Source organism: Scyliorhinus canicula, chromosome 3 (genome assembly GCF_902713615.1).
Source record: "Scyliorhinus canicula chromosome 3, sScyCan1.1, whole genome shotgun sequence".
Taxonomy (NCBI): domain Eukaryota; kingdom Metazoa; phylum Chordata; class Chondrichthyes; order Carcharhiniformes; family Scyliorhinidae; genus Scyliorhinus; species Scyliorhinus canicula.
The window spans coordinates 259127281-259139437 of NC_052148.1; the positions used below are offsets into that span (position 1 = coordinate 259127281).

The 12157-nt window shown below is 47.7% G+C and overlaps 1 protein-coding gene across 3 annotated transcripts in view; it reads right to left on the reverse strand.

Moving 5' to 3' along the window:
• nrg1 (neuregulin 1) overlaps positions 1–12157 on the reverse strand; it is a 901022-nt gene that overhangs the window by 323608 nt on the left and 565257 nt on the right. The window lies entirely within an intron of this gene.

A 12157-nucleotide genomic window follows, 5' to 3' on the forward strand; every position in this document is an offset into this window, starting at 1 on the left:
AGGGACACATGACAGCCCCGTAGCCATTCAGATAGGGAACATTAAAACTAAACATCCAGTAGTTCTAGTCGATCTACCCCAGACAGCCAAACACATTTTAGATATTGATTTTATGAGCTCCCACAATCTATCATTCGACCCAGTAAACAAATGTGTGTGGAGAATGGCAAAGGCAGCACGAGCCCCCGCCACGCTCACAGTTGGAGACTGAAAATAGAATTAGCGCAGTAGGAGACTTCTGGTTCGACCCCCGAGCCATTAGTCAGGATAAAGAAGTTAGGAAAGTCTTACAGAAACACAAAGCAGCATTTGCACAGCACAAACATGACTGTGGCAAGATCGCTGGCTTAGTGAACATTATAGGTCCTGACCCCAAACCCCAAAAGCAGTACGGTTTTTCCCAACAAGCAGAGGGAGAAATTCCAAAGGTGATACAGAGTTTGCTTGACCAAGGCATACTCCGATCAATAGCCTCCACGATCAATGCTCCAATTTGGCCCGTCAGGAAACCGGATGGATCATGGCGAATGACCATTGATTATCGGGAACTAAAGAAAGTAACCCCAGTAGCAGCCCCCACCGTAGCTACGAGTCCTGAGACAATGCTTAAACAGAGACTCCAGTTGAAATTTATTTCAGTTTTGGACATTACCAATGGCTTTTGGACCATTTCATTGGGTAAAGCGTGCCAACATAAATTTGCTTTCACCTTCCAGGGACAGCAATATATGTGGACGTGCCGTCCACAAGGCTTCCACAACTCCCCCTCCATTTTCCACCGACAGCTGGTGAATGGTTTAGCCAAATTTTCCCGACCCGATTGTCTGGTCCAACATGTAGATGATCTGCTTTTACAGATGGACATTAAGGGAGAGAACATTTCGCTTCTCACCGAACTATTAGGACTCCTTCAACAAATTGGCTGTAAAGTGAACCCCAAAAAGGCCCAGATTTTACAGGAAAAAGTGATCTACTTAGGAACAGTGATCACACATGGAAAATGCAAGATCGAGCAGAAACAAATAAACTCGATCATCAAATTACCCCTGCCCCACAACATTACAGCACTCCGGTCATTTCTAGGACTGATTGGCTACTGTAGAAACCACATCGACGGTTTTGGCACAAAGGCAGCCCCCCCTGTCCGAACTTCTCAAGAAGCAAGCACCTTGGGAATGGCTTCCACAGCATACGGATGCCGTGGATGCATTAAAACGAGCCCTCAGCACAGCCCCCGCATTACAGGTCCCAGATCCACTTTCCCCGGATGCAATTGAGGTTGCAACCACCGACCGAACCCTTTCGGCCGTGCTCCCCCAGGAAAGACATGATCGATTAGGCCCTGTTGCATACGCCTCATGGGTCCTAGATCCAGTTGAGCAAGGATTTTCTGCCTGCGAAAGGCACCTGCTCGCAGTTTTATGGGCAGTACAATACTTTGCCTACATTACAGGACTAAACCCCATCACCATTTTAACTGAGCCCACCCTAACACAACTCCTACTTGATGGTAGACTTAAGGACGGCACATTCAGCCAGATTCGCGCAGCCTGGTGGACCATTCTCTTACAGAGACGGGACATTACAGTAAAGAGGACATAAACACACACTCTCCTCGCAGACAATTACACTGTACAGGCACCCCACATGGGTGTGAAATGATGTCCACTAGGCACAATACAGGACTCTTTGTTCCAAAGTGAGCTCCCCCGAAACAAGGTACTACACTCCAGAGATCCCAGCCCACAGACACAGGCGCGCCCCTTAGGATTTATGCGGATGGCTCCTCCACAGTTATGAACGGAAAAAGGATTACCGGTTGCGGTATATATGTAGAGGACACACAAGGACGCGCGCTAGAAGAAATATCTTTAAAATTGCCCGGACATTTAGGCTCACAGGCAGCAGAACTAGCAGCCATAGCGTACATTGTCGAGCACCCCGACTCGTTCCTGACCCCAGCCGACATATATTCCGACAGTTTATATGTCTGCAACTGTTTGACTGAATTCCTACCCCTGTGGGAATCTAGAGGATTTGTTTCCGCAGACAGAAAACCCCTACCCTCAGCCCCATTACTCCAGCATATCCTAAAGACAGCAAAGGACCGGAAATATGGAATTATTAAAGTTCGTAGCCACCATCGTTCTTCCCCCCGGTAATGTTAAGGCAGACGCCCTAGCAAAGGCAGGTTCCAGACACGGTCACTTTTGGAAACCCCCCCCCCAAGAGCGCCCCAGTACACGCGGTTCAGGTCCCACAGACCAACATTCCGGATTTAGCACAGGCTCAAAAAGAAGACACACAGCTCAGGGAAGTTTTAAAAGACACCTTCCCAGCCCCCTATGATAAATACAGTAACGCGTCGACAACACATGACGGTGTGATTTTAAAGGAAGGAATTTATGTGGTCTCCAGCCAGGACAGAAATCAGATTATTTGCCAATTCCATGACAATCATGGACATAAAGGCATAGAAGCTACCCTCACCCACCTCAGACCTCTCTGCTGGTGGCCCGATTGGAAATCCAATGTAACGCACTACATTGAGAACCGTTTAATCTGTGCCCAGAACAATCGGACAGATACGCAAGAAAAGGTCAGCTTAGTCACGTTAATGGCCCCTGGTCGAACTTGCAAATCGATTATATAGGACCCCTACCCCCCTGCAAAAATGGTTTTAAGTATGTGTTGGTGGTCATCGACACCTTCACAAAATGGGTGGAAGCTTTTCCATCTAGGACAGCTAAAATCCTCACTCAGCACATCTTTACAAGATGGGGACTCCCATGCAGCATAGTGTCTGACCAAGGCTCCCATTTTACAGGACGTGTGATGTAAAACGTTCTTACAATTTTCGGAATCAAGCAAAAATTCCACATTGCATACCACCACCAATCAAGTGTCATAGTAGAGAGAATTAACAGGACTTTAAAAGCAACCCTCAGAAAAATGGTGCAACAACACAACAGCACCTGGGACACAGTTCTCCCCTTTGCACTGATGTTCATAAGAAACACGGTATCCACGTCAACAGGATATACCCCCCACACCCTCATGACCGGACGCCCCATGAAAGGGACAGAATATTTGTCAGGACTGGATTTGGCCAGCCCCACAGTCACTGCCCTCACCCATGAGAAAGCAGTCCAACAGATTTTAGAAAATCTGAAAGCAGCCCAGTTCGCTGCAGCTGTTAGACTTGGGACACGCAAGAAGCAAAGCAAGGTTTGCTTTGACAAGACAGTACACACCACAGAATTTGTAGTAGGGCAGCAGGTCATGCTAGCCCTATACAACCCCCAGCTCATTCCTTTCCCCCAAATTTGCAGGACCCTATTCCATTTCCGACAAAGTCAGCCCCTCCGTATACAAAATCACCAATCCTAATGGCACATAAACCATTTTAAGGCTTATGGCTCACAGAACAACCATTCACACCACATCTCGCTGGCAGCAGCAGATGAACACCCCCCCCAGCCCATAAACAACCTATTCCTACCCTCCCTCAACCAGTCCAGCCCATCCTCAGACACTACCTCAACTCCACCCCCAGAGGCACAACTCTGCCTTTCCCTTCCTCTAACTAGCAGCGACAGCGATAGCGACAGCCCCAGCACACGACGCCACGATTACACCCCTGCACCAGGCCCCACTCCCAGTGACTCAGAGCAAGATTCCAACAACCCCTTTGAGACTACGTAAGTTAAAGCCCCTGATCCGGACCCACCGCTCGACGATTATGGATTGCCCCCTACCACTTCCAACCTCGACATGAAACACTGGCACTGAGACAATTCGGTCAGGCTCATCCGGAATGATGAGATTGACCCCAATTCGCAACCAGGAGAAGATGATGACTCAGAGTCTGACTCCCACCAGATGAACCCCTTTGTTCGCTATAGAGCAATGAGGTATCCAGATGATGGTAAAAAAGGAACCGATGGAGATTAACGGTGTCCTTTCTGATGGAACCTGCACGATTTTTGTTATCTTTGTGTGTTATGTTAAATGTTTGTTGTTGTGAACGTTAAATGTTGTTTGTGCACTCCTTGATGCAGTCAGAACTACCCTTCTAGAGGAACAGGTTTGTCCGCTGACAACCGATCATAACTACCCTCCTGATTTGAAAGTAGCAAAAAAAAGGCAACACCTACAATGACACAAGTTCTTACCATTCTTGTCCGGTCACCCTGGCAGTGGAGTAACGGCACTAATCCCCACCCTGCCTGAGGACCCCCATCTGGTCACCTACGCTCAGGTAGAGCACTTACGGCACTGGTCACCGTCCTACCCGGGGATTCCACCCATTCTTACCGGCCGCGGCCCATACGCACCCCATGCGGGAACATTTCATTCAAATCTCTTTTATTTGTTTTGCAGCAACCCTTAGGTTGCTTTCCATATGCTATTTACATCCTCAAACACTGGGATGGTACATTCACCACATCGATCACACAGGCTGCGAGACTGCTCGCGCTTGTCAGCACTTTTTCTCGGAAGTCTTGTCCCAATTTATTTGGTTAAAAAAAAAATGAGGGAGTCACATATGGTGAGCAATTATAATGAAATGAAATGAAAATCGCTTATTGTCACGAGTAGGCTTCAATGAAGTTACTGTGAAAAGCCTAGTCGCCACATTCCGGCGCCTGTCCGGGGAGGCTGATATGGGAATCGAACCGTGCAGCTGGCCTGCTTGGTCTGCTTTAAAAGCCAGCGATTTAGCTGAGTGAGCTAAACCAGCCCCTTGGGTAATTGGCAGTAAAAGGACAGACAGACAGACATACGAGATCTTAAACAAGATAATAACAGATATTATGCTTGTGTCCATAGAAATCCAGAACCACAGAAGCCTCAGGAAGTCTACGAAGAATGAAGAAATCATGAAGACGGACATCATGGCCTACATTTGGATCTTCGGGGATCCCTCCAGTTGCGTGCGGATGCTACCCCCCTGACCCCCACCCCACAGGCCGTGAATGTTACCCACCCCTGCCACACATTACACCCAGAGACAGCAACTGATAAACCAACCTGTTGTGACAAGTTCATAACATGGTGTTCCCTGTCCTACGTTGTCGAAGCACTATTAGTAATCGCAATACTCTGAAGTATCGTCCAGACACTGAGGCTCAGGAAATGGCGGAGGAAAGCCTCCCGCACTCCGGTATACACATTCAGACCCCCTATCTTCAGACTTCAGCAAACCCCCCACTCTCTTTAAGTGAATTAAAGTGCATCGAATTTTTTGTTTGTTTCGATAAAAAATAAGATGTAAACTCTGTGCTTGACTGCCAAGCCACAGAGCCCTGTGTTGCTGCTATTGTATAGTTTAAAATGTTGTAAAAACTTTTGATTGAGTAAGTATAGTTGAGATAAGAATAGTTAGAGGTTCCCGTGTTGTTATTTTGTAATGCATGCCTGAATGTCACAGCGCCCCGTAGAATTTTATAATAATGTGTGTACATAAAGCAATTTAGGTAAAGGTTCCAATTCATAGGACAGAGTAGTGTAGAGCCTGTCCTTGCTTATGGGTGACCAACTTAGGAGGAGAACGAAGAAGATGCAGTAATTTGATCCTTCATGCTTCACGTTGAGGATCACAAGGAGGGAGTGTAGCCACCTGGGATGGCCACTTCCAGAATACAAAATGGACGCTCGCAAAGAGTGTAGGGAACTGTGGACAATGTTAGTAAAGCAAGCAGGCACAGAGCCTGGATGCATATTGGAGAGACCGCTCCCAGACGGGACTGAAACTATAGGTCAATTAACATATTGATGGCCCATCTCTGGGAACAAAGGAAAGACACTCAAGCAACTGATACAGTTTCAGACATCCCGGCGCCAGTTCCCCAAGCCGAAAGCATAAACAAAGCCAGGCCAACGGTCACCAAAGACACACCCAGCCATCAGGGGACCCACCCCTTTATTGGTCAAGATCAATACCAGTGATCGAGAAGCGGCCCAATTTATTGGGGCCAAGTTTAAGGCCCACCTAAAAGCGCGCGAAGCCCCTCCAGGTATAAGAAGGAACCCCCACCAGAGAATCGCTCTCTTGGATTTGGCTATCAAAGCAGAGAGGCCCATCCACCAGCATCACCAGAAGCAAGTAGGTCCAAGGTCAACGCTCGCTACCAGACAGACGACCTTAGCTGTTCTCCTGTTACCTTTTCGAACCCAACAGCCTCAGATCCGAACAACGGCCATTGTTCCTCTGACTGAGTGGGCACCCGAAGTTAAGTATAGGCGTTAGCGTTAGAGATAGTTTAGTTTGTAGTACTTTGTGCATGTGTAGATCGTACTGTGTGTGTAAATAAATAGTATTGACTTTGAACTAACTAACTGGTGTATTGGCTCTTTGATCAGTATTCTGGTCGAACCTCATGGCAGTATCAAGAGATACCTGGCGACTCTAAGGCATAAAAGTAATTAGGATTAAGGAAGGCGACCAAATTAACCGACATATTTATAATCAGATAAATATAGCAACACGCCAACGGAGGATCCGTGGAGTTCCACGTCAGAAAAATCGGCGCCGCACCCGCAGTGATTCAGCTACCGTTGAGGGGCTAGCACCGGTGCCGCATGGAACACCAGCAGAATACATGAAAACGATGCGAGAATCACCTGGTCCGTCATGGACACGCGCAGGGCTGACAAGCTGCAACCGTGCGTAGACTATACATCACCCCCCACACACACCGATCGTGGCTGAAAAGATGGGACAGGTTGTACTGGACCACCCATACAGCTGATGGGTCGGCAGGGGCCAGAGGGCACCCAGCGGGGTTCCCTGGGGGGGGTCACCTATGCGACCCAGGGCACCAGGTTTAAAGCAGGCTGTCAGCGGCGTGCGCAGCCGCATGGCTGCCCTGCCGGCTGTGGTAATGGTGTTGCGTACCCGTCCTTCCCGACCCCACAGCTCACCCCCGGGCCACCCCCTCACTATTCACCCCAGTCCTTGCAGAAACCCCCCCCCCCCCCCCTCGGCCAGCGGCACGGCTGTCAGCGGAGTATGGCGGTGCTAGACACTGTCCGTACGTCCCCTCTCTCTCTCTCAGCGGTCACCACGCCAGATTCATGATTTGTGAGAGCACACGTGCGCTGCGCCATGGGGAACTCGGCCCATCGGAGGTGGAGCATCGCGGGTGGGCCCGCTAATGAGATACAAACGCGGTTTCAAAAACGAGCGGCGCAATGACGCAGTTTTCGAGGAGGCGGAATATCCCAATTTGGCATCAAACCAGTGCCTGCCACGATTTTGGCGTCGGGAGCTACTCTCCACCCGATCACATGCCCGATTTCAGTGTCGGCCAACGGAGAATCCCTCCCGTCATGTTCTGTGGGAATAATATCTGCAGCAAAGTAATGTTAATGTGGTGTCACTGTGTACTGGGATTGACAGGCTGACAATGGCTGGTAGTGCAGTTTTTTACCCAATACTTCTGCCTTTCACGTCTCAAAGACTGCGAATTTACTGAAGAAAACAACACCAAAAATATTTTGCAATTTTGACTCGTACAATGTTATTTGAATATCTCAATTCCCTTGATTTGGATAATAACTTCACCCTTTATTAAGAAGTAAGGAAAAGCAAGTAACCATTTATTGGAACCCTGATTACATAAATTATAATATGTATATTTCAATATTAAACCATAAAGCGGTTACAATTCGTTTAGTATCTCAGTCGCTTTGTTTGGTGGGATTTCCTGCCTCCCTGTGGACACTTCTGGTTACTGCATGATTACTGCAGGTTAACACATTAGGTACCCACACACACACACAGCACTTAACAGCTAATGGGGCCTCGATGAAGTTTAATTTGCCTGTCGCTTCTGAAAACGAAATGCCTGCAAACATATTTTGTTCATGATCCAGACATGTGCAGCAAACTGAACAGAAACCATGGCACTGTGATGAAAATAAAGAGCTACGCAAGCCCTGATGATGCAAATCAGGAGATCTCTGTCGGCCAATTCGGGGACGAGCACCACCTTAAGCCTTGCCCACGACAGAAGAAATAAGCAACGGCATAATTCAACCATGCATTTCAGCCATATATTTCACAGGGTGGAGTAACAGAGAGAAAGAATGAATGAAAGACTTACATGTATACAGCACTTTGCATATGTCAAAGTGCTTTCGGGCCAATGAACTACTTCGGAAGTGTTGCAATGCCGGGAATTAAAAATAAATTCTAAAGCGTCCACCTTATGTTTAATGTATCAGATTGCTGAGAAGGTGTATTAGGAGTGGCAGACATTGAAATGGCAAATTAGAAAGCCTCAGAAAAGGGCAATTACTGGATTAAAGTCCCAATTTCCTCCTGTAATAGAGCTACTCCCTTAAGGGTTGGGATGGAAATCCCGACCTAACACATTGCTGATGCTGTCACCTCACCAGACCATCTCCAACCTTGAGGAGAATTCCCAGAACGAATTTGGACGGATTTACGCAGAGCCCTGTGATTCCTGTTGATTATTTAGAATTGTTAAGAAGAAAGGAGCATGTAATTCGAGACCAGCAGCAGCGCAGGCCGGGCAGCAGGGGATCAGCACTTGTCACACCGTCACCCCATTTTGTTTCCTGTTTAACTTCGACGGAAAGCCAAGGTCACACGTTTAATGGGCATCTATCGGCTGCGGCCTCTGCGTCGCCTCCAAAGTTGAATCTCAAGCTGCCAAAAGAAGTTGCATGGCCTCGGGGTACCCCAAAGCAATTCACAGTGAAATACTTTAGCAGTGCAAAGTAGGCAAATGCAACAGCTAATTTGCATACATAAAGGTCCACAAACAGCAGTGAGATCAGCAACTATTTTAGACGGTGTTGGTTGAGGTGCAGTGAAATCATGGATATTGTGCGCAATTTAACTAAAAACAGAGTCCATTCTGGGCGTGTTAAGCGGGGTCGCTCCCAGCGATAGTAGAACCGCTATCCAACGCCACTTTATGTTTCAAACGCTGGCAGGAAGCGCTCCACCGCAGCCGCACTCAATCACATTTCCTGCAGTGAGAAGCTCCGCTCGAAATGGCGCCCCCAATCTCCAGCACTCCCGACATGACCCCAGACCCCTCCAACTCACTTAATAATAATAATCTTTATTATTGTCACAAGTAGGCTTACATTAACACTGCAATGAAGTTACTGTGAAAATCCCCTAGTCGCCACACTCCGGCGCCTGTTCGGGTACACGGAGGGAGAATTCAGAATGTCGAATTCACCTAACAGCTCGTCTTTCTGGACTTTTGGGAGGAAACCGGAGCACCCGGAGGAAACCCACGCAGACAGGGGGAGAATGTGCAGACTCCCCACAGACAGTGACCGAAGCGGGAATCGAACCTGGGACCCGAGCGTGTGAAGCATACAGTGCTAACCACTGTGCTACTGTGTCGTTTATAAGGGGATCCTCGGGTCCCTCGCATCCCACGTTATACAGGCACGATCGCTGATATGGGGAAAATGCCAGCTTGGCACCCTAGCAGTGACATCTGGGCATCCTGGCAGTGCCAATATGCTTGGGTGGCATCAGTAGTGCCACCATGTACGGAGGCCAGCCACATGGGTGCCTCCGATCGGCTTGGTGACCGCCTCCCAAGTGTCATTCCACCTGGTCCCCGTTTTTGGGGACCAGTGCTAAACTGCCCAGCTGGGTCTCCTCGGCGAGGATGATAGATGCTGGGTGGCTGGTCAATCCGGCGTCTGCATGGTTAAGTGAGTTTTTCAACTCACTAACTATGCGAGACTGGGTTTCGGCCATTGTGGGTGGGATTCGAGATTGCGTCATCTCTCGAGATCTGGTTAGATCGCACGAGGCCTAACGTCTCTCGGGGATCCTGGAAGAGGCCTCTCCTGATCTACCGGTTGTATCCCATTCCAATTCCGGTGGGACGCGGCCGGTAAATCGCGCCCTTTGTCTCAAGCGAAAAATCCGCCGTCGACTGTGCTGCATCCTCTCAGCACTGGACTGAAGTGTCTGTCTGGGCTGTGCACCTCAAGTAGGCCTTCTGATTTAGAGATGGGAGTGCCGTCATTGTATCAAGGCTAGTCCTGTTGTTTTCAAACCAGTCTGTCCAGATATATTTTATGTCATCTTTTTTAGTGTTGTTAACTATTCGCTTTGTTTAAGCAAACATCCCTCGGAGACAAAATAAACAAGATGGCAGGTATATTGCTGTTTCTCGACCAGAGTCTAGTGGTGAACAAGGCAGGCCTTCACCTGTTCCTGAAGCGAGGTTTTTCCTGGAACAGATTGCTAGCCTGTCACCAGAACCTTATAACTTGAGGGGATGGCTGACCCGCTGTCTCTCCCGCTCTTACCACCTTGGAAGGATTTTGCAAGTTGGCACTCAGCCTATCGGCCACACTATGACACCCACCTTCCTTGGCCATCAAGCCCTTGAGGTAGGGACGTGAGCCACTGCGGCACAAGACCTCCCTGCACGATGAAAGTCCATGGGCCGGATTCTCCGCTATCGGGATTCCCAGATGCGCCAGCAGTGTATCCTCGCCCGGAGATTTCCCAGCGGCGTAGGGGTGCCCACAATGGGAAAGCCCATTGGCCAGCTGGCGAGACGCAAAATCCCGCCCCATATTGTTAGTATGCTACAAAACGATGTCGTCAATGCATAAGTGATCTGGTATTTTAACGCTGTAATAAATGCTGCAACATATTTTATAAAAAAAAAGGAAAAGAGGCAATGGGCTCTCTCAGTTGTGTTACTTTTCTGAAGTTAGCTGGAGGCTATGGTGGAGATTTTCCTCTGTGGGTGAAATTTGAAGACAAGCTATCACCATCAGAATTTCTGTCAGTGAAGCTATTAGTTTGTATGGGACATTTTGTTGAGACATTTTGTCCTGTCCCGTTGGAGTTTTGGACAATCAGAGTTTCGTCTCCTCGCCAGTTCTTTGGACATGATGGACTCGGCCTACTTGTGAGCATTCACAGTCAACATAATTGTGTACAAACATTCACCATGGATTACTAGCATTGAATTAAAGCAAGATTTAACTTTGTCCACAGTGGATTGTATGATTTATAATGACTTTGATTCGACCATTAAATTAAAATACAAAAATAAGGTGAAATCCTGTTAATCGATTTTATAATGTGGTCATTTGTGATCGCTGCCCTTTCTTAGTCACATAACTGTTACTTGAGACTAAACTAGGAGCAAATACAGGGAAGCAATTCCATAGATTCCGCAGGCAGAGCTCCCCGCCCTGTATACCTGCAGCTATATGCAAACATCTCTCTTGTCCTTTCTCATTTTGTCCCAATTTCACACAAGGGCGTCTCTAATCCTAGGCACTTTACATGATGTTATCTGCTCCTCCAGAGCATACTTGGGAACAGGCTATTTGGAATGAGACAAGATTAATTAATGGCCTCATGGTAAAGGATCCTCTAGGGAAGAGTAATCATAACATGATGGATTTTCACATTCAATGTAAGCGTGAGAAATTTGAATATGGGCAATTGCAAGGGTATGAAGACAGAGCTGGTTAAAGTGGATTGGGGAAATAGGTTAAAAGGCAAGGTGGTAGAGAAGCAGTGGCAGACATTTTTGGAAATATTTCATAACTTTGAACTAAAAGATATCCCATTAAGAAAGACTCAATGAGAAGTATGTGCCATCTGCGGCTAACAAAATAAATTAAGGTTGGTATCAAACTGAAAGAAAATATATACAGTGCTACAAGGAGGCCAGAAGATTGCAAAAGATTTACAAACCAGCAAAAGATGACAAAATACTTAAAAGGGGGGGGGGGGGCATTGTAAAATGTGAGAAAGATAGCAAGAAATATAAAAACTAAAGAAAGAGTAGTAACAGTGAGTGTTGGTCCCTGAGAGAACAAAGAACAAAGAACAAAGAAAATTACAGCACAGGAACAGGCCCTTCGGCCCTCCCAGCCTGCGCCAATCCAGATCTTTTATCTAAACCTGTTGCCTATTTTCCAAGGTCTACTTCCCTCTGTTCCCCGCCCGTTCATATATCTGCCTAGATGCATCTCAACTGATGCTATCGTGCCCGCCTCTACCACCTCCGCTTGCAAAGCGTTCCAGGCACCCACCACCCTCTGCGTAAAAAACTTTCCACGCACATCTCCCTTAAACTTTCCCCCTCTCACCTTGAAATCGTGACCCCTTGTAATT